The sequence below is a fragment of the Bufo bufo genome, chromosome 6, assembly GCF_905171765.1.
Source record: "Bufo bufo chromosome 6, aBufBuf1.1, whole genome shotgun sequence".
In the NCBI taxonomy this organism is placed as follows: Eukaryota; Metazoa; Chordata; class Amphibia; order Anura; family Bufonidae; genus Bufo; species Bufo bufo.
This window is the reverse complement of record NC_053394.1, coordinates 181,459,491-181,480,568: the sequence shown is the minus strand read 5'-3', so window position 1 is coordinate 181,480,568 and position 21,078 is coordinate 181,459,491.

Sequence of the window (21,078 nt, the reverse complement as noted above, 5' to 3'; positions counted from 1 at the left end):
TTATAATTATGTGTATCACGATTTGATAATGCTACATGGTTGGTTTTATTTGTCTGTATATTTATAATGTATCATGTATTTTGATTTTTTTATTAATTATGTCCACTTGATATGTAATTGGTTATGATTGGTTGTAACACTATATATATCTAGAGTTTGATCTATACACACTGCTTGAGGAAGGCTCCTGTGTAAGAGCCGAAACGTCGCTACAGCCTTATGGGTAAATAAAGTTATTTTTATTTTTATCTATTGGAGTGCTGCCCTTTTTTATCGCTTATATATATATATATATATATTGATTGAAGGAGCTGGAGCAGTTTTGCAAGGAGGACTGGGCAAAAATCCCAGTGGTAAGATGTGGCAAGCTCATAGAGACTTATCCAAAGCGACTTGGAGCTGTGATTGCCGCAAAAGGTGGCTCCACAAAGTATTGACCTTAGGGGGATGAATAGTTATGCACATTTTTTACAAAAAAAAGACTGCGCAGCTCAAACGCTTTCCATAGGAGCGTGGATGAATAAGGTAGGTGGATGGTATCTTTAGATGCACTCGATCACTGGATTTAAGGTTCCCTTCACATTCAGATTTCTCACCTGCTGGATGTTAAATTAGAGGACTGAACATAGTGAGGTACCGCAACAATTCATTAAACAATTGGTTTTATTATACTCACATAGATAAAAAGTCTCATGCATATAAAAGTATAAAATGATGCTCAGAATTTCATGCCCGACCCGGGTTTCGCCTTTGCTTGCTTCGTCAGGGGCAGCCCCTGATGAAGCAAGCGAAGGCGAAACCCGGGTCGGGCATGCGATTCTGAGCATCATTTTATACTTTTATATGCATGAGACTTTTTATCTATGTGAGTATAATAAAACCAGGGCCGTTTCTTGGACCGGGCGGGCCAGGCGGCCGCCCGGGGCGCTGTCAGAAGTGGGGTGCCGGCAGGGCACAGCAGGAGATTAGCCCTGCGCTTCCATTGTGGAAGCGCTCACTCATCTCCAAAGTCATCTCATCTGTATCGCCGTCCTCAGGACGGCGATACAATTGTCTGTGCTGCGGCATGGCAGGGAGAGGTGTGTCCCCTCCCTGTTCCTTTGATAGGCTGCCAGCACTAGGCCGGCAGCCTATCAGAGGCCGTTGCAGGCAGCGCAATGACGTCATCGCGCCGCCTGAGCCAGCGAGGGACACAGGCCGGAAGAGGCCTGCATCGCATCCTGGAGGAGGTAAGTATAAGTGAAAAAAAATGTATATGTAAAAATTACAATACTGGCACATAAGGGGGGCTGCTGGCACAGACATAAGGGGGGCTACTTGCACATAAGGGGGGCTACTGGCACATAAGGGGGGGCTACTTGCACATAAAGAGGGGCTACTTGCACATAAGGGGGGACTACTTGCACATAAGGGGGGGGGGCTACTTGCACATAAGGGGGGCTGCTGGCACAGACATAAGGGGGGCTGCTGGCACATAAGGGGGGCTACTGGCACATAGTGCGGCGGGCTCTCCCTATATGTTAAGTGCGGCTGCGCTGCGCTCAATGTCAGCAAACCTACTTTACCTGTAACTACTTCTTACGCTCAGTACTTGCGGGCTGCCCAGGCGTAAGTTAGTTGCGCAATCCCACGAAACCTGTGAACTCCCATGGCGGGTCTCGCGGGAGGACGCCCCGATGGGATTGCGCAACGAACTCACATCTGGGCAGCCCGCAAGTACGGAGCGGAAGACGTAGTTAGCGGTAGTTAAGTAGTTTTTTTTTGGTCAATGTATGCACACACCGGCTTCACCTCTATAGGGAAGGGGGAGATGATTGGGGGATCTGTGGTGCGGCCGGCAGTAACTCTGAATTCAGAAATAAAGAATGGATAATGCACACACCGGCTTCATACCTGGGGAGGAGTGGGGGGCTGGGTGGTGGCGTTGGATGATCTGTGGTGCGGCAGGCACTAATGTCTGAATTAAGAAAGTCAAATTTTCTAAAGAGCACAACAGGGTGTCACTGCCCCAAACTTTCTCCCAAGACACAAAAAACCTCCGATGCCGGGTTTTCCTCACTACAGATGGTGCTATGCCTCCAAATAACAACAACTTATGTCACGAAGGAGAAAACAAATGTGGGCGGCACTCGACAAAAATGTAGCTTCTTTATTCAGACATCATTATTGCAGACATCAAACATTATTGTTGCAGACATGGAGCGGACTTGGCATAGCGCAGGCAACAAGGATCGTGGCAACGGCCGTTTCACACCTCAGCGCAATGCATGCTATGGTGTGGGAAGGTGGGATCCAGGGGGCCCAAGTAAATTATTTCCCAGGGTCCTATCAATACTAAAGACGGCCCTGTATAGGGGCATCTACAGAGGCTAAAAAGAAGGGGTATTTTATATGGGGGGCTCTGTATAGGGGCATTTTATAGTGGGACACATTATGGTGGGTACTATGGGGAAGGGGGGAGAGGAGCACTATGGGGTCATCTACGGGGGCACTGAGAAGGGGTATTTTATATTGGCACATTAGCTCAACTGGAGGCATTACAAGGGGGTATGTTTTGCACATTATAAGGAGAATTATTACTACTGGGGGGGGCATTATGGTGGGCTTTATTACTCCCCCATGGTATGACCCCCTAGTAGCAGCACCAGCCTCTCCCTGCTCTGCTATCCCTCTGCCCCTCCAAATCCTTATTATGAAATCTTTCTCATTAGTATAAAGCACAACATCAGCTCCACCGAGTTCCCCAGCCAAAGTGTTTAAGTGGTGTCCGAGATCCCCAAGGGCCAAGCCAAGTAATTGTAAGTTTTCATGTGGAGTATGTTTCTGTTATACAGATATAGCATACACTGTGCCACACAATATACAGTATACCTCTACACTGTGTAGGGGTTATACTGTTTATTGTACAGCATTGCACAGAGGTTAAATTGTCCGGCGTGGTGTAACGTCCATACATTTTATGTACAGTATACAGTAATCCGCCTTGCCATATATGCTTTGAATCTGGTTTTATATGTTTATATGTTTGCTGAACTTCTTGTATTTAAATTAAGATTTAACTTTTATTAGTGTCTTCTAAAATAAATGAGACAATAGAGTATAATGAACTCCTGCTTTTATATAGGGAGGGAGGATAGGGTCTATATATACAGAATAGGCCTAGTTAAGTTCCTAGTGTATAAGGAGGGGGAGTAGTGGGGAGGAGCCTACTGATGAGGCCAGTAACTCACCCTGAGTGTTCACCCTACTTGGCCTAGTCTTAGGAGTATGAATACCTCAATGGCTGTAGTCGGGGCACTCGTCCTTAGAAGGACGATCCCCAGGTTCAGGAACCTCGGGCCTATACTGTAAATCCCTATGCTCTTACCTCCCTAGTACAGGCATCTCAAGTCTCCCGGAAGTTCAGGGAGTCTCCCGCTATTAGATAGCGGCTCCCTGACACCCGCATGTGAGACAATATATCCCGGAAAGGCATCCGTTTTTCTGTCTCATTCAGTAGCTATATAACTATTGAGAGAGATGTATTGTTTTTTTTTATACATTTGCACATTTAACCCTCCATTTTAATTATATTATTTACCCCAGTGTTAAATTCACACCCCCTGGATGCTTGTTTTTTTCCTACAGTGGGGTAGATAATTACACCCAGGGTTTTAAAGAATAAACTTCCTGACTCAGACCAAGAGCCGACTCAGCGAGTGAATGGAAGCATCCACGCATGCGCATTGCACAACCTAAGCTTCGGTTCATTTTCTTATTGTCAGCTCAGCGAATGAACCGATTCATGTGAAACATCCGAACTTCCCATCTCTAGTTTACTCGCAGTAAACCTTTCCGGCAACCTGTAGCAGCGTCTCCTTCTTGGCACGTGCGCACAGTGCAAGAAGAAGCCGATGCCAGCAGTCCACAATGGCGCATCAGGCTGAGCCTGTGCGCAGGATCTCAAAGCGGGAGGAGGGGGGGGAGGGAGAGGCGGCACTGAGGAGTAGAAGGCGGCGCTGGGCACGAACGGCGATGCGTGCGGCCGGGCACCATGCATCCACAGACCTCCCCTGCTTGGGCACCTTAATTCAATGGTTGACAGGTTAGTAAAACCTGTTTTTCGGCAGAATAAAGCCACAAATAGTTTTTATAAGGCCACCTTAGAAATCAGAATGCTACCCTGGACATGAGCAGATGTTTAGCTCACAGGGCTTATAGGTGGTGACAGAATCCCTTTAATCATACACATAATATGATAATTTGGGGCAGAGTAATGAGCCCAGTCCTCCACACCATAGAGCAGAGTGTGCAGATACTGCATATGTCTGGAAAATGTACTAAAAAGTTTGTAAAAGAAAACCTCCCTGAAATGAGAAGTGCACCTCCCTGAAATGAGTTTTTGCAGGTTGGGATGTCTGCTAGTAGATCTTCTCTGTACCATCATACGACGTGTTTCGCCAGGTAGGGACTTGGCTCATCAGGGATATGGATGTCTGTGCACCAGAGGCAGTGGCTGTGCACCTGTTTTCATCTTGCGGCAGTGGCAGTCTGGTAATGCTCTTGCGTCTCTTTTAAATGCGCGCCGCTCCGCCCACAGTAAGATTGGCCAGTAGGCCCCGTTCGTGTGCTGCGCGTTGGTTACTCCCCCCACGATTGCATGTCCAATCCAGACGGAGACACAGTGTAACGAGGTACCGCTTCCTTCCAAGGCCGGGCTCGCTGTGCTCCGTCACTGACCGGAAGCGACATGGTTCGTGGGCGTGTTTAGTTGCTATGGGGACCTAGCACCGCGTCCCCGGCTGATCCTCCGTACAGCAAGACCTTGTTTATGATCACTCTGTGTCATTCTGGGCTCGGCTTTGATTTGAGGGAAGAATGTGAGATGCCACTAGCTACCTATAGATTAACCCTGTATGTCCTGAACGCTATAGAGCGATTGTTCAGGAATTGAAAGAGAGAGGGGGGGGGGGGGGGGGGGGGTTAGTTATATATACCATGTCCAGGCCCGCATATACCTAGTTACTATACTATTGATGTCCATAAAATTTGTATTGAATTTACAGTCGGTGCAAATCAAAGCATGGGGACCATACCCTGTGCTAACGTCTTATATACACAGTGAATAGACATTCCTTACATACTTTTATATGGGAATATATGCTCTACAGTGTAGTCTGCAGTGTACTCATTACAGATGCAGACTGCACTGTCAAGACCTGGGGACCAATTAGTGTGCTGCCGTTTTGCATACACAGTGGATAGACATTCCATTGGAACATACATTCTTGCTTATTCATGGGAGTATATGCTCTATGGTGCAGTCTGCAAAATGCTCCTTATACATGCAGAGGCAATGGGCTGATTTGTGCATAGGCAGATTATTGAGGGGAGAGGTGGGATATTAGATTTATTGGTTATAGATATATGTGAACCTATCTCCTGTATATTTTTATTTTTACAGGAATGGATTAAACGAGAGGTATTCATTTAAACCATTTGGTGTCACAGATTTAAGTCGATTTATCCAACTCGTTTCCGCCTTTAGGATCATTTTATCCCAGTCTCCACCCCTCCTTGGCTTAGGGACATATTGGATGCCTTTAAGGCAGGTGGTATCTCCACCATGGCACTGATTGATATGACGTGCCACTGATGTATCTTTTTTGTTTTGGGTGTCATTAATGTGATCCCTAATCCGTCGCCTAAATTCTCTCTTTGTTTTGCCCACATAGTCAGCCTCATCCTCTACTTTTTTGGCCCAGGCCCCCACACAGATGCCTTATCAACTGAGGAACAAAGTGTAGGGGGACATGTACGACAAACCAACCAGACTTACAAAATGCAAATTATAAACCTCTCCTCTAGTGACATATCCCTTCTGAGTAAGGGGCTGTCATTTGTCCCTACAGTTAGATACGACACCTTTGAGTGGAGTAAAGATGTAGCCCTATTCACACGTAAACTGCTTTGGCACAAACATTTCCGCATTCAAGACCGTAAGAAATATGAAGAGCTTGACATTAACCCTCGGGAACTGGAGGCCACACGCACACTTGTTGGAGGAAGGTGAGAGAGGTGAGAGAGATAGAGCGGAGGGTCCGTTTACTGAGTTGAAACTAAAAAGTACCCAGATGCCACCACCTCTACCAGATTCAAGTGTGTCTATCTTCCATAAAATACACTGCTCAAAAAAATAAAGGGAACACTTAAACAACACAATGTAACTCCAAGTCAATCACACTTCTGTGAAATCAAACTGTCCACTTAGGAAGCAACACTGAGTGACAATCAATTTCACATGCTGTTGTGCAAATGGGATAGACAACAGGTGGAAATTATAGGCAATTAGCAAGACACCCCCAATAAAGGAGTGGTTCTGCAGGTGGTAACCACAGACCACTTCTCAGTTTCTATGCTTCCTGGCTGATGTTTTGGTCACTTTTGAATGCTGCCGATGCTTTCACTCTAGTGGTAGCATGAGACGGAGTCTACAACCCACACAAGTGGCTCAGGTAGTGCAGCTTATCCAGGATGGCACATTAATGCGAGCTGTGGCAAGAAGGTTTGCTGTGTCTGTCAGCGTAGTGTCCAGAGCATGGAGGCGCTACCAGGAGACAGGCCAGTACATCAGGAGACGTGGAGGAGGCCGTAGGAGGGCAACAACCCAGCAGCAGGACCGCTACCTCCGCCTTTGTGCAAGGAGGAACAGGAGGATCACTGCCAGAGCCCTGCAAAATGACCTCCAGCAGGCCACAAATGTGCATGTGTCTGCTCAAACGGTCAGAAACAGACTCCATGAGGGTGATATGAGTGCTCGACGTCCACAGGTGGGGGTTGTGCTTACAGCCCAACACCGTGCAGGACGTTTGGCATTTGCCAGAAAACACCAAGATTGGCAAATTTGCCACTGGCGCCCTGTGCTCTTCACAGATGAAAGCAGGTTCACACTGAGCACATGTGACAGACGTGACAGAGTCTGGAGACGCCGTGGAGAACGTTCTGCTGCCTGCAACATCCTCCAGCATGACAGGTTTGGCTTTAGGTCAGTAATGGTGTGGGATGGCATTTCTTTGGAGGGCCGCACAGCCCTCCATGTGCTCGCCAGAGGTAGCCTGACTGCCATTAGGTACCGAGATGAGATCCTCAGACCCCTTGTGAGACCATATGCTGGTGTGGTTGGCCCTGGGTTCCTCCTAATGCAAGACAATGCTAGACCTCATGTGGCTGGAGTGTGTCAGCAGTTCCTGCAAGACGAAGGCATTGATGCTATTGACTGGCCCGCCCGTTCCCCAGACCTGAATCCAATTGAGCACATCTGGGACATCACGTCTCGCTCTATCCACCAACGTCACGTTGCACCACAGACTGTCCAGGAGTTGGCAGATGCTTTAGTCCAGGTCTGAGAGGAGATCCCTCAGTAGACCAACCGCCACCTCATCAGGAGCATGCACAGGCGTTGTAGGGAGGTCATACAGGCACGTGGAGGCCACACACACTACTGAGCCTGATTTTGACTTGTTTTAAGGACATTACATCAAAGTTGGATCAGCCTGTAGTGTGTTTTTCCACTTTAATTTTGAGGGTGACTCCAAATCCAGACCTCCATGGGTTAAAAAATTTGATTTCCATATTTTTATTTTGTGTGATTTTGTTGTCAGCACATTCAACTATGTAAAGAACAAAGTATTTCAGAAGAATATTTAATTAATTCAGATCTAGGTTGTGTTATTTTTGTGTTCCCTTTATTTTTTTGAGCAGTGTAGTATCCAGGGACCTGGAACTAATCAATACGGGAAGAGGAACATCCAACATGAGTAAGGATGAATACAAAGCCCTAATGAGCTTAGAAAAGGACCGTAATTTAACAATAAAACCCTCAGACAAGGGAGGGAACCTAGTCATAATGGATCAGGATGTATATAAAAATATGTGTCTAGACATCCTGGAAGACAGGGAATCATACGAAGTCCTAGTGCAGGACCCTGGCCCCCTCTTTCTCATAGAACTGAGGCAAATTCTAACCAAAGGACTCAGGGACAAACTAATAGACCAGACAGAACTAAACTTTCTTCTCCCAAAACACCCAGTCACGGCTACTTTTTACTCCACACCAAAGATTCATAAGGGCACCACGCCATTGAAAGCGCGCCCGATCGTGTCAGGGATAGGTAGCCTGGGGCAGAACATAGGTATATACATTGATAAAATCATAAGACCTTTTGTGGAAACACTACCGTCCTACATACGTGACACATCTGACCTCCTACTGAGACTCAGTGGCGTATGTATGGATGACAAAACCATGTTTGTGTCCATAGACGTTGAGGCCTTATATAGCTCAATTAAACATCATCTGGGCCTCAAAGCAGTCGAAAGCTACCTATCAATGAGGGATAAAAGACGTTCCCTGCACAACCAATTTACACTTGACCTATTGAACTTTAGCCTAACCAGGAACTATTTCATCTTTGATGACCGATATTACCACCAGCTCAGGGGTACTGCGATGGGCAGTTCCTGTGCGCCGTCATACGCAAATCTGCTCCTGGGCTGGTGGGAAGCCAACTATATCGGATCAGAGAGGATGGACAAATGGCAAGATATGATAGTCCTGTGGCTAAGGTTCATAGACGACATCTTTGTACTGTGGAGAGGCACTGAGGATTCGTTTGCGGAATTCATGGAGATAATTAACAATAATGATCTGGGCCTGAGATTTACCTCTGAACATAATCACGATACATTGCCATTTCTTGATGTGCTAATAGAAAGAGGCCCAAATAACAATATAATTACCTCTGTCTACCGCAAAAAGACGGCAACTAACAGCCTGCTCCGTTGGAAAAGTGCCCACCCATATGCCCTACGCAAGGGCATTCCCAAGGGTCAGTATCTCAGACTCTGGCATAATTGCTCCACTATGAATTTTTTTTATTGTGAAGCAAGGGATCTAAGATACAGATTCAGGGAAAGAGGATACCCTGACGGAGTACTGTGAGTAGCCTATGAGGCAGCATGTTCGGAGAACAGAGACATGCTCAGGGGCGGGCTGGGCCGGGGGGCAGGGAGGCAATTGCCCCCCAGGCCGCCCTAAATAAACGGCCGCTGGGCCACCCGTCTTAAATTTTTTTTAATTTTTTTATTTTTTTCTTCAGGGCCACACCGCCGATCACCACAGGCGGCGCGGCCCTGGATGTCATTGCGGCCGTGCTGTGTGCTGTGGGGCAGGGGAGGGAGAGGCGTGTTTCTCCCCTGTTCTTCTGATAGGCCGCAGGCACTAATGCCTGCAGTCTATCAGAGACCGGCTCAGGCAGCGCGATGACGTCATTATCATCGCGACGCCTGAGCCTGGCAGCACACAGCAGGGACACAGGCCAGAAGAGGCTTGCATCGCTGCTGATGGAGGTTAGTATTAGTGTTTTTTTTTTTTTCTTCTTTGCGGGGGGCTGGCACTATGGGGGGGGTGGATCTGGCACTATGGGGGGGATCTGGCACTATGGGGGGCTTGCACTATAGGGGGAGCTGGCACTATAGGGGGGGCTGGCACTATGGGGGGGGATCTGGCACTATAGGGGGGGGCTTGCACTATAGGGGGGATCTGGCACTATGGGGGGGATTTGGCACTATGGGGGGGATCTGGCACTTTGGGGGAGCTAGCACTATGGGGGGGCACTATAGGGGGAGCTGGCACTATAGGGGGATCTGGCACTATGGGGGGATCTGGCACTATGGGGGGATCTGGCACTATGGGGGGGATCTGGCACTATAGGGGATCTGGCACTATGGGGGGATCTGGCACTTTGGGGGAGCTAGCACTATGGGGGGGCACTATAGGGGGAGCTGGCACTATAGGGGGGGCTGGCACTATGGGGGGAGCTGGCACTATGGGGGGAGCTGGCACTATGGGGGGGCTGGCACTATGGGGGGAGCTGGCACTATAGGGGGAGCTGGCACTATAGGGGGGGGCTGACACTATGGGGGGGGGGCTGACACTATAAGGGGGCTGGCACTATAAGGGGGCTGGTACTATGGGGGAGGAGCTGGCACTATGGGGGGGCTTGACCTATAGGGGGAGCTGGCACTATAGGGGGGGCTGGCACTATGGGCGGGGGCTGGCACTATGGGGGGGCTGGCACTATAAGGGGGCTGGCACTATGGGGGAACTGGCACTATAAGGGGGATGGCACTATGAGGGGAGCTGGCACTATTGGAGGAGCTGGCACTATGGGGGCATTTCTTGCTGGCACATTATGGGGGGGGCACCATGGGGGAGAGGAGCACTATGGGGGTACCTGGAGGCTCTAAAGGGGCTTTTTTTAAATTATTGGCACATTCTGGGGGGCACTATAGGGGAGAGCAGCACTATGGGGCATCTGGTGTTACTATAGGGGCATTATTTGGGGGCACTATGGGGAAGTGGGGGCTCTAAAGGGGCCTTTTGTATTGGAACATTATGGGGGGCACTATGGCATTTGGTAGCACTAAGGGGGCATTTTTTTACTGGCACATTATGGCAGGCACTATAGGGGAGAGCAGCACTATGGGGCATTATTTGGGGGCACTATGGGGGAGTGGAGCACTATTGGGGCATATGGTGGCACTAAGAAGGGGAATTTTTTTTACTGGCACATTGTGGGGGAGAGGAGCACTATAGGGGCATCTGCTGGGGGTACTAAGGGACATTTTTTTTACTGGCATATTATGGGGGACACTATGGGGAAGGGGGAGAGGAGCAGTATGAGTGCATTTACTGGGGCACTATATAGGGGTATTTTATACTGGCATACATTATGGGGACATTAGCTCAACTGCGGGCACTAAGCGGGGGTATTTCATGTACTGTCATATTATAGGGAAAATTAGTACTACTAGGGGGTATTATGGGGAGCTTTACTACTACTGGGGGCCTATGAGGAACATGATTACTAGGGCACTATAGGGGCATTATTACTACTAAGTGTGCTCTGGCAGAGAATTATTTCTATTGGTGGGATTTTGGGGGGCACTGTTACTTTGGGGGCACCCTAGCATAGTATCAGCTTAGCACAATTATTTTTGGGGGACATTATCTTTATACTATTAGTGTCTGAGCGCAGTTATTTTTTAGAGCACTGTGTGCCAATAATTAAGGGGGCACTATCTGTGTGGTAGTAGTATTCCCAGGGGTACTGTTTCTGCAGTATAGTATTGGGGGCACTATCTGTGTGGTAGTAGTATTTCCAGGGGGACTGTTTCCCCCTTGCTGTCTCCAAAGAATAAGAAGAGTCGACTGCAGTATGCCAAAAGTCATGTGGACAAACCACAAAAGTGTTCTGTGGACTGATGAAACAAAATTAGAACTGTTTGGGCCCATGGATCAACGCTATGTTTGGGCCCATGGATCAACGCCTGGGAGTTCTGACATGGAGGCCTTCATTACTCAGTGTGCGCCTTATTGTCTGAGCTGAAACTTAAGTACCCACATCTGACAAATCTTTTTTCAGTTCCCCAGCAGTCACACGGGGACTTTTCTCCACTTTGCGCTTCAGGTAGCGCACAGCAGTCGAAGTCAGCATCTTCTTTCTGCCACAACCAGGTAGCGTTTCAACAGTGCCCTTTGCCTTGAATTTGCAAATGATGCTTCCTATGGTGTCTCTTGGTATGTTTAACATCTTTGCAATCTTCTTATAGCCATTGCCCTTCCTGTGAAGAGAAATCACCTCTTCTCTTGTCCTCCTGGACCATTCTCTTGACTTCACCATGTTTGTAAACACACCAGTAAATGTCTAGAAGGAGCTGAGTATCACAGTCCTTTTAAATCTGCCTAATTGGTGCTTATTATGCTTGATTGCTGCTCCTTGACATCCACAGGTGTTTTCAATACCTGATCGAAAACACTTGAATGAACCTCAAGAGTGGTAGTCTTTAAGGGGTTGAATAATTGTGTCAATGAAGAAATCACAAAAAAAACATTTAACCGCTTGCCGCCACGCTAACGCCGAAAGGCGTCATTGCGGCGGCTCCCCCAGGCTACGCTAACGCCAATAGGCGTCATCTCGCGTGGGCCGAGATTTCCTGTGAACGCGCGCACACAGGCGCGCGCGCTCACAGGAACGGAAGGTAAGAGAGTTGATCTCCAGCCTGCCAGCGGCGATCGTTCGCTGGCAGGCTGGAGATGTGTTTTTTTTAACCCCTAACAGGTATATTAGACGCTGTTTTGATAACAGCGTCTAATATACCTGCTACCTGGTCATCTGGTGGTCCCCTTTGTTTGGATCGACCACCAGAGGACACAGGTAGCTCAGTAAAGTAGCACCAAGCACCACTACACTACACTACACCCCCCCCGTCACTTATTAACCCCTTATTAGCCCCTGATCACCCCATATAGACTCCCTGATCACCCCCCTGTCATTGATCACCCCCCTGTCATTGATTACCCCCCTGTCATTGATCACACCCCTGTAAAGCTCTATTCAGACGTCCGCATGATTTTTACGGATCCACTGATAGATGGATCGGATCCGCAAAACGCATACGGACGTCTGAATGGAGCCTTACAGGGGCGTGATCAATGATTGTGGTGATCACCCCATATAGACTCCCTCATCACCCCCCTGTCATTGATCACACCCCTGTAAAGCTCCATTCAGACGTCTGCATGATTTTTACGGATCCACTGATAGATGGATCGGATCCGCAAAACACATACGGACATCTGAATGGAGCCTTATAGGGGGGTGATCAATGACAGGGGGGTGATCACCCCATATAGACTCCCTGATCACCCCCCTGTCATTGATCACCCCCCCTGTCATTGATTACCCCCCTGTCATTGATCACACCCCTGTAAAGCTCCATTCAGACGTCCGCATGATTTTTACGGATCCACTGATAGATGGATCGGATCCGCAAAACGCATACGGACGTCTGAATGGAGCCTTACAGGGGCATGATCAATGACTGTGGTGATCACCCCATATAGACTCCCTGATCACCCCCCTTTCATTGATTACCCCCCTGTCATTGATCACCCCCCCTGTCAGGCTGCATTCAGATGTCCGTATGATTTTTACAGATCCACGGATACATGGATCGGATCCGCAAAACACATACGGACATCTGAATGGAGCCTTATAGGGGGTGATCAATGACAGGGGGGTGATCACCCCATATAGACTCCCTGATCACCCCCCTGTCATTGATCACCCCCCCTGTCATTGATCACCCCCCCTGTCATTGATCACCCCCCCCTGTCATTGATCACCCCCCTGTCATTGATCACCCCCCTGTCATTGATCACCCCCCTGTCAGGCTCCATTCAGACATTTTTTTGGCCCAAGTTAGCGGAAATTATTATTTTTTTCTTACAAAGTCTCATATTCCACTAACTTGTGTCAAAAAATTAAATCTCACATGAACTCACCATACCCCTCACGGAATCCAAATGCGTAAAATTTTTTAGACATTTATATTCCAGACTTCTTCTCACGCTTTAGGGCCCCTAGAATGCCAGGGCAGTATAAATACCCCACATGTGACCCCATTTTGGAAAGAAGACACCCCCAGGTATTCCGTGAGGGGCATATTGAGTCCATGAAAGATTGAAATTTTTGTCCCAAGTTAGCGGAAAGGGAGACTTTGTGAGAAAAAAATAAAAAATATCAATTTCCGCTAACTTGTGCCAAAAAAGAATAATTTCTATGAACTCGCCATGCCCCTCATTGAATACCTTGGGGTGTCTTCTTTCCAAAATGGGGTCACATGTGGGGTATTTATACTGCCCTGGCATTCTAGGGGCCCCAAAGCGTGAGAAGAAGTCTGGTATCCAAATGTCTAAAAATGCCCTCCTAAAAGGAATTTGGGCACCTTTGCGCATCTAGGCTGCAAAAAAAGTGTCACACATCTGGTATCGCCGTACTCAGGAGAAGTTGGGGAATGTGTTTTGGGGTGTCATTTTACATATACCCATGCTGGGTGAGAGAAATATCTTGGTCAAATGCCAACTTTGTATAAAAAAAAATGGGAAAAGTTGTCTTTTGCCAAGATATTTCTCTCACCCAGCATGGGTATATGTAAAATGACCCCCCAAAACACATTCCCCAACTTCTCCTGAATACGGCGATACCACATGTGTGACACTTTTTTGCAGCCTAGGTGGGCAAAGGGGCCCATATTCCAAAGAGCACCTTTAGGATTTCACAGGTCATTTACCTACTTACCACACATTAGGGCCCCTGGAAAATGCCAGGGCAGTATAACTACCCCACAAGTGACCCCATTTTGGAAAGAAGACACCCCAAGGTATTCCGTGAGGGGCATGGCGAGTTCCTAGAATTTTTTATTTTTTGTCACAAGTTAGTGGAAAATGATGATTTATTTTTTTTTTTTCTTACAAAGTCTCATATTCCACTAACTTGTGACAAAAAATAAAAACTTCCACGAACTCACTATGCCCATCAGCGAATACCTTGGGGTGTCTTCTTTCCAAAATGGGGTCACTTGTGGGGTAGTTATACTGCCCTGGCATTCTAGGGGCCCAAATGTGTGGTAAGGAGTTTGAAATCAAATTCTGTAAAAAATGACCAGTGAAATCCGAAAGGTGCTCTTTGGAATATGGGCCCCTTTGCCCACCTAGGCTGCAAAGAAGTGTCACACATGTGGTATCTCCGTATTCAGGAGAAGTTGGGGAATGTGTTTTGGGGTGTCATTTTACATATACCCATGCTGGGTGAGAGAAATATCTTGGCAAAAGACAACTTTTACAATTTTTTTATACAAAGTTGTCTTTTGCCAAGATATTTCTCTCACCCAGCATGGGTATATGTAAAATGACACCCCAAAACACATTCCCCAACTTCTCCTGAATACGGAGATACCACATGTGTGACACTTTTTTGCAGCCTAGGTGGGCAAAGGGGCCCACATTCCAAAGAGCACCTTTTGGATTTCACCAGCCATTTTTTACAGAATTTGATTTCAAACTCCTTACCACACATTTGGGCCCCTAGAATGCCAGGGCAGTATAACTACCCCACAAGTGACCCCATTTTGGAAAGAAGACATCCCAAGGTATTCGCTGATGGGCATAGTGAGTTCATGGAAGCTTTTATTTTTTGTCAGAAGTTAGTGGAATATGAGACTTTGTAAGAAAAAAAATAAAATAAAAAAAATCATCATTTTCCGCTAACTTGTGACAAAAAATAAAAAGTTCTATGAACTCACTATGCCCATCAGCGAATACCTTAGGGTGTCTACTTTCCGAAATGGGGTCATTTGTGGGGTGTTTGTACTGTCTGGGCATTGTAGAACCTCAGGAAACATGACAGGTGCTCAGAAAGTCAGAGCTGCTTCAAAAAGCGGAAATTCACATTTTTGTACCATAGTTTGTAAACGCTATAACTTTTACCCAAACCATTTATTTTTTTACCCAAACATTTTTTTTTTATCAAAGACATGTAGAACAATAGATTTAGAGCAAAATTTATATATGGATCTCGTTTTTTTTTGCAAAATTTTACAACTGAAAGTGAAAAATGTCATTTTTTTGCAAAAAAATCGTTAAATTTCGATTAATAACAAAAAAAGTAAAAATGTCAGCAGCAATGAAATACCACCAAATGAAAGCTCTATTAGTGAGAAGAAAGGGAGGTAAAATTCATTTGGGTGGTAAGTTGCATGACCGAGCAATAAACGGTGAAAGTAGTGTAGTGCCGATTTGTAAAAAAGGGCCTGGTCATTAGGGGGGTATAAACCTGTGGTCCTTAAGTGGTTAATACTGTATTACAAAAACAATTGATGTCATTTTAGTTGCATTTGGTTCTTTAAAAAGTCCTTGTAAGATTTCATTCTGAACACAATTACAAATGTACACTAAATTCCCTAAAACCCTTTACAGCATTGGGGGTTGAATAATTTTGAACACAACTGTATAAGGAGCATTTTGCAGACTGCACCATAGAGCATATACTCCCATATAAAAGCATGAATAAGCAAGAATGTATGTTCCAATGGAATGTGTATCCACCGTGTATGCAAAACGGCAGCACACTAATTGGTCCCCAGGTCTTGACAGTGCAGTCTGCATCTGTAATGAGTACACTGCAGACTACACTGTAGAGCATATATTCCCATATAAAAGTATGTAAGGAATGTCTATTCACTGTGTATATAAGACGTTAGCACAGGGTATGGTCCCCATGCTTTGATTTGCGCCGACTGTAAATTCAATACTAATTTTATGGACATCAATAGTATAGTAACTAGGTATATACGGGCCTGGACATGGTATATATAACTAATTCCCCCCCCCCTCTCTCTCTTTCAATTCCTGAACAATCGCTCTATAGCGTTCAGGACATACAGGGTTAATCTATAGGTAGCTAGTGGCATCTCACATTCTTCCCTTAAATCAAAGCCGAGCCCAGAATGACACCGAGTGATCATAAACAAGGTCTTGCTGTACGGAAGATCAGCCGGGGACGCGGTGCTAGGTCCCCATAGCAACTAAACACGACCACAAACCATGTCACTTCCGGTCAGTGACGGAGCACAGCGAGCCCGGCCTTGGAAGGAGGCGGTACCTCGTGACACTGTGTCTCCGTCTGGATTGGACATGCAATCGTGGGGGGAGTAACCAACGTGCAGCGCACGAACGGGGCCTACTGGCCAATCTAACTGTGGGCGGAGCGGCGCGCATTTAAAAGAGACGCAAGAGCATTACCAGACTGCCACTGCCGTGAGATGAAAACAGGTGCACAGCCATCCATATCCCTGATGAGCCAAGTCCCTACCTGGCGACACGCGTCGGATGATGGTACAGAGAAGATCTACTAGGGAGGTAAGAGCATAGGGATTTACAGTATAGGCCCGAGGTTCCTGAGGCTGGGGATCGTCCTTCTAAGGACGAGTGCCCCGACTACAGCCATTGAGGTATTCATACTCATAAGACTAGGCCAAGTAGGGTGAGCACTCAGGGTGAGTTACTGGCCTCATCAGCAGGCTCCTCCCCACTACTCCCCCTCCTTATACACTAGGAACTTAACTAGGCCTATTCTGTATATATAGACCCTATCCTCCCTCCCTATATAAACGCAGGAGTTCATTATACTCTATTGTCTTATTTATATTAGAAGACACTAATAAAAGTTAAATCTTAATTTAAATACAAGAAGGCATACTCAGTTCAGCAAACATATATTTAGAGACCACTGAGATAATTCACTAGTAGGTCCATTAACTGTAGACCCCAACTAAAAACGTATGGTTTTATATGTTACTTGGTTTTTGTACATTTACTTGCGTGTGCTAGTTGAGACCTGCTGTGATTGGGTTTTAGTTAGTTATTAAATGCTAACATGACAGTTTTTTGGTTTTGCACATTATTGATGATTGTATTTCATGACTACTCTTCTAAGGGTATTGCCTTCCTTTATACTGCAGTTCTCCTGTACCACTCTGACTGCGACTTTTAGCAGTTTAAGCAGTAATTTATGATTTTCTTTTGCTCTCAATAAATCTTGTGTAAAGGGAATCTGTCACCGGGATTTTGTGTATAGAGCTGAGGACATGGGTTGCTAGATGGCCGCTAGCACATCCGCAGTACCCAGTCCCAAAAGCTCTGTGTGCTTTTATTGTGTAAAATAAAACTATTTGATACATATGCAAATTAACCTGAGATGAGTCCTGTCCGTGAGATGAGTCAGGAACAGGACTCATCTCAGGTTAATTTGCATATGTATCAAATAGTTTTTTTTACACAATAAAAGCACACAGAGCTATGGGGACTGGGAATAAAAGCACACAGAGCTGTGGGGACTGGGTATTGCGGATGTGCTAGCAACCCATGTCCTCAGCTCTATACACAAAATCCCGGTGACAGGTTCCCTTTAACGGGAACCTGTCATGTGGATATTTGATTATATTCTAACTAATTATATACAATCATTAACTACTAAAAAGTGCCTTAGATGTATTCACTTACTGGTGTGACAGATGGTTACCTCATAATATACACACAAAGATGCCACATGCCGCATGCTAATGAGCTGATTTGAGTCCAGCGTGATGTCAGTGAGTCCAGCGTTTTTTTAATTCAGAGATATAGCCACTCCCCTGCCCACCTGCTGCTGATTCATATGGAAAATAACTGTCAATCAGCAGCAGTTAGGCGGGAAGAGTCAGGAGCTCATGAATATTCAGGACTCATCATTATGAGCTGGAGCTTTTCAATACAAGATGTTGGCAGATTGACTGGGTCAATTAAAGAAAGTGACCCAACATTTTGCTAAGAGAATCAGTCACTTATTTATGTTGCCCTTAGTTAGGACACCATAACACTGGTGACAGGTTCCCTTTAAGCATAAAAAAAAGAAAAAAAGGTTTTTTTGACACTCGCCCTGAGAGAAATTTTACCTAGAAACTCCACTGAATAAAACCAATTGTTTAATGAATTGTTGTGGGACCTAACTATGTTCAGTCCTCTAATTTAACATCCAGCAGGTGAGAAATCTGAATGTGAAGGGAACCTTAAATCCAGTGATCGAGTGCATCTAAAGATACCATCCACCTACCTTATTCATCCACGCTCCTATGGAAAGCGTTTGAGCTGCGCGGTCTTTTTTTGTACAAATGTGCATAACTATTCATCCCCCTAAGGTCAATACTTTGTAGAGCCACCTTTTGCGGCAATCACAGCTCCAAGTCGCTTTGGATAAGTCTCTATGAGCTTGCCACATCTTACCACTGGGATTTTTGCCCAGTCCTCCTTGCAAAACTTCTCCAGCTCCTTCAAGTTGGATGGTTTGCGCTTGTGAACAGCAATCTTTAAGTCTGACCACAGATTTTCAATTGGATTGAGATCTGGGATTTGACTAGGCCAATGATGGCGAACCTTTTACAGACTGAGTGCCCAAACTGCAACCCAAAACCCACTTATTTCTCGCAAAGTGCCAATATGGCAATTCACCCTGAATACTACAGTCCAGTCTAGTATATCTTCCATGTACTTTATCACTTAGCTATAATAGCTGCCTACATACAATGCGCTGCCTGCGCTGTTCATAGTGTGCTGCCTGCGCTGATGAATGGCAGGAGAAGTCTAAGGCATATTGGTATGTCATAGACTGTTTCCACGTGCCATAGGTTCGCCACCACTGGACTAGGCCATTCCAACACATTTACATGTTTCCCCTTAAACCACTCAAGTGTTGCTTTAGCAGTGTGTTTGGGGTCCTTGTCTCAAATCAGGCACAGTGTGGTACAGGTTTTGCTCAAGAATATCCCTGCATTTAGCACCATCCATTTTCCCTCAACTCTGACCAGTTTTCCAGTTCCAGCTGCTGAAAAACATCCGCACAGCATGATGCTGCCATCACGTCTCACTGTGGGGATGGTGTTCTTTGGGTGTTGTGATGTGTTTGGTTTGCGCCAGACAGTGTTTTCTTTTATGGCTGAAAAGTTCAATTTTAGTCTCATCAGACCAGAGAACCTTCCTCCATACATTTTGGGAGTCTCCCACATGCCTTTTCGCAAACTCACAACGTGCCTTTTTGTTTTTAGCTGAAAGTAATGGCTTTCTTCTGGCCACTCTGCCATAAAGCCCAACTCTATGGAGAGTACGACTTATTGTCGTCCTATGAACAGATACTCCAGTCTCTGCTGTGGAACTGCAGCTCCTCCAGGGATACCTTAGGTCTCTGCACTGCCTCTCTGATTAATGCCCTCCTTGCCTTTAATAACCTAACCCTGACTTGTACTTCTCAACAACATTGTCCCTTACTTGTTTGGAGAGTTCCTTGGTCTTCATGGCAGTGTTAGTGATGCCTCTTGCTTAGGTGTTGCAGCCTCTGGGGCCTTTGAAAAAAGGTGTGTATATGTAATGACAGATCATGTGACACTTAGATTGCACACAGGTGGACATCATTTCACTAATTATGTGACTTCTGAAGGTAATTGGTTGCACCAGAGTTTTTTTATGGGCTTCCTAACAAAGGGGGTGAATACATACGCACAATTTTCTGTTTTCTATTTCTTTTTAAATCAGATACGTTTTTATTGATTTATGAAAATAACCATTGACATGTTACAATTTTTTGCATCAGTTGCTTTGTTCAATACAATTCGAAGACAATATTTGTAAAATGCAAAACAGCCAACATATAAAATTCTTTGTATACACACCCCAACAGAATACCCCCCAATCCATATTGAGACACTTACTATGAAAATGAGACAACCATCTTATGCCTATGTATAAAATCCCAACTATGAGATATATACTTCATATTAAGAAAGAACATAAGCAATAGCCGACTAATATGCCATTTTCTGAAGATTATTTCAGAAAAATTCTGTACATATATCCCCAAACAACCTTTACCTACCCCCACCGGTGTCACCTGGTAACAATCCTGAATCCACTGTGGAAAGTCAGCCATGGGCTACAAACTCCAGATTTGTCCATCCATGGGCCCCAGATATTTTCATACTTTGAAAGGCAATTACGCTTCATATAAATTCCCCCTTCCAACCGTATAACTACATTCATTCTTGCAATAAATTCAGAGATGCTCGGGGGAAGCGGCTATATCCATTTAGCAGCAAGAGTTCTGCGTGCCTGATAGAAAATTCTATTGATTCCAACCGTAATATACGGTTGCAAATTATCTGATTCAAATATCCCAAGTAAGCACAATCTGGGATCCAGTTTATAATAAGCACTATATATTTTGTTTATCAGATTAATTACACCTGTCCAATTTCCCTGCAAGGCATTGCAACTCCACATCATATGGAACAAAGCAGCCCCTTCCTCCCTGCATCTCGGACAAAAGGAGTCAGACCTATATCCCACCTTCCATAAAAAGATTGGGGTTCTATACACCCTATGTACCATAAAAAGTTGGGATAATCTAGCTGCTTCAATGAGGGACAAAGTAGGAGTCAGTGCAAGTATCTCCTCCCATTGGGTATCCGTGATGGGGCCTACATCCTTCTCCCATTTCGCCTTAACCGTAAGTGGGAAGTTTTTCAAATATTCACTTTGTAAAGCCTTGTAAGTACTAGATATAGCTCCCTTCGCAGAGCCTGGTTCCACCAATTTTTTAAAGGATTTGG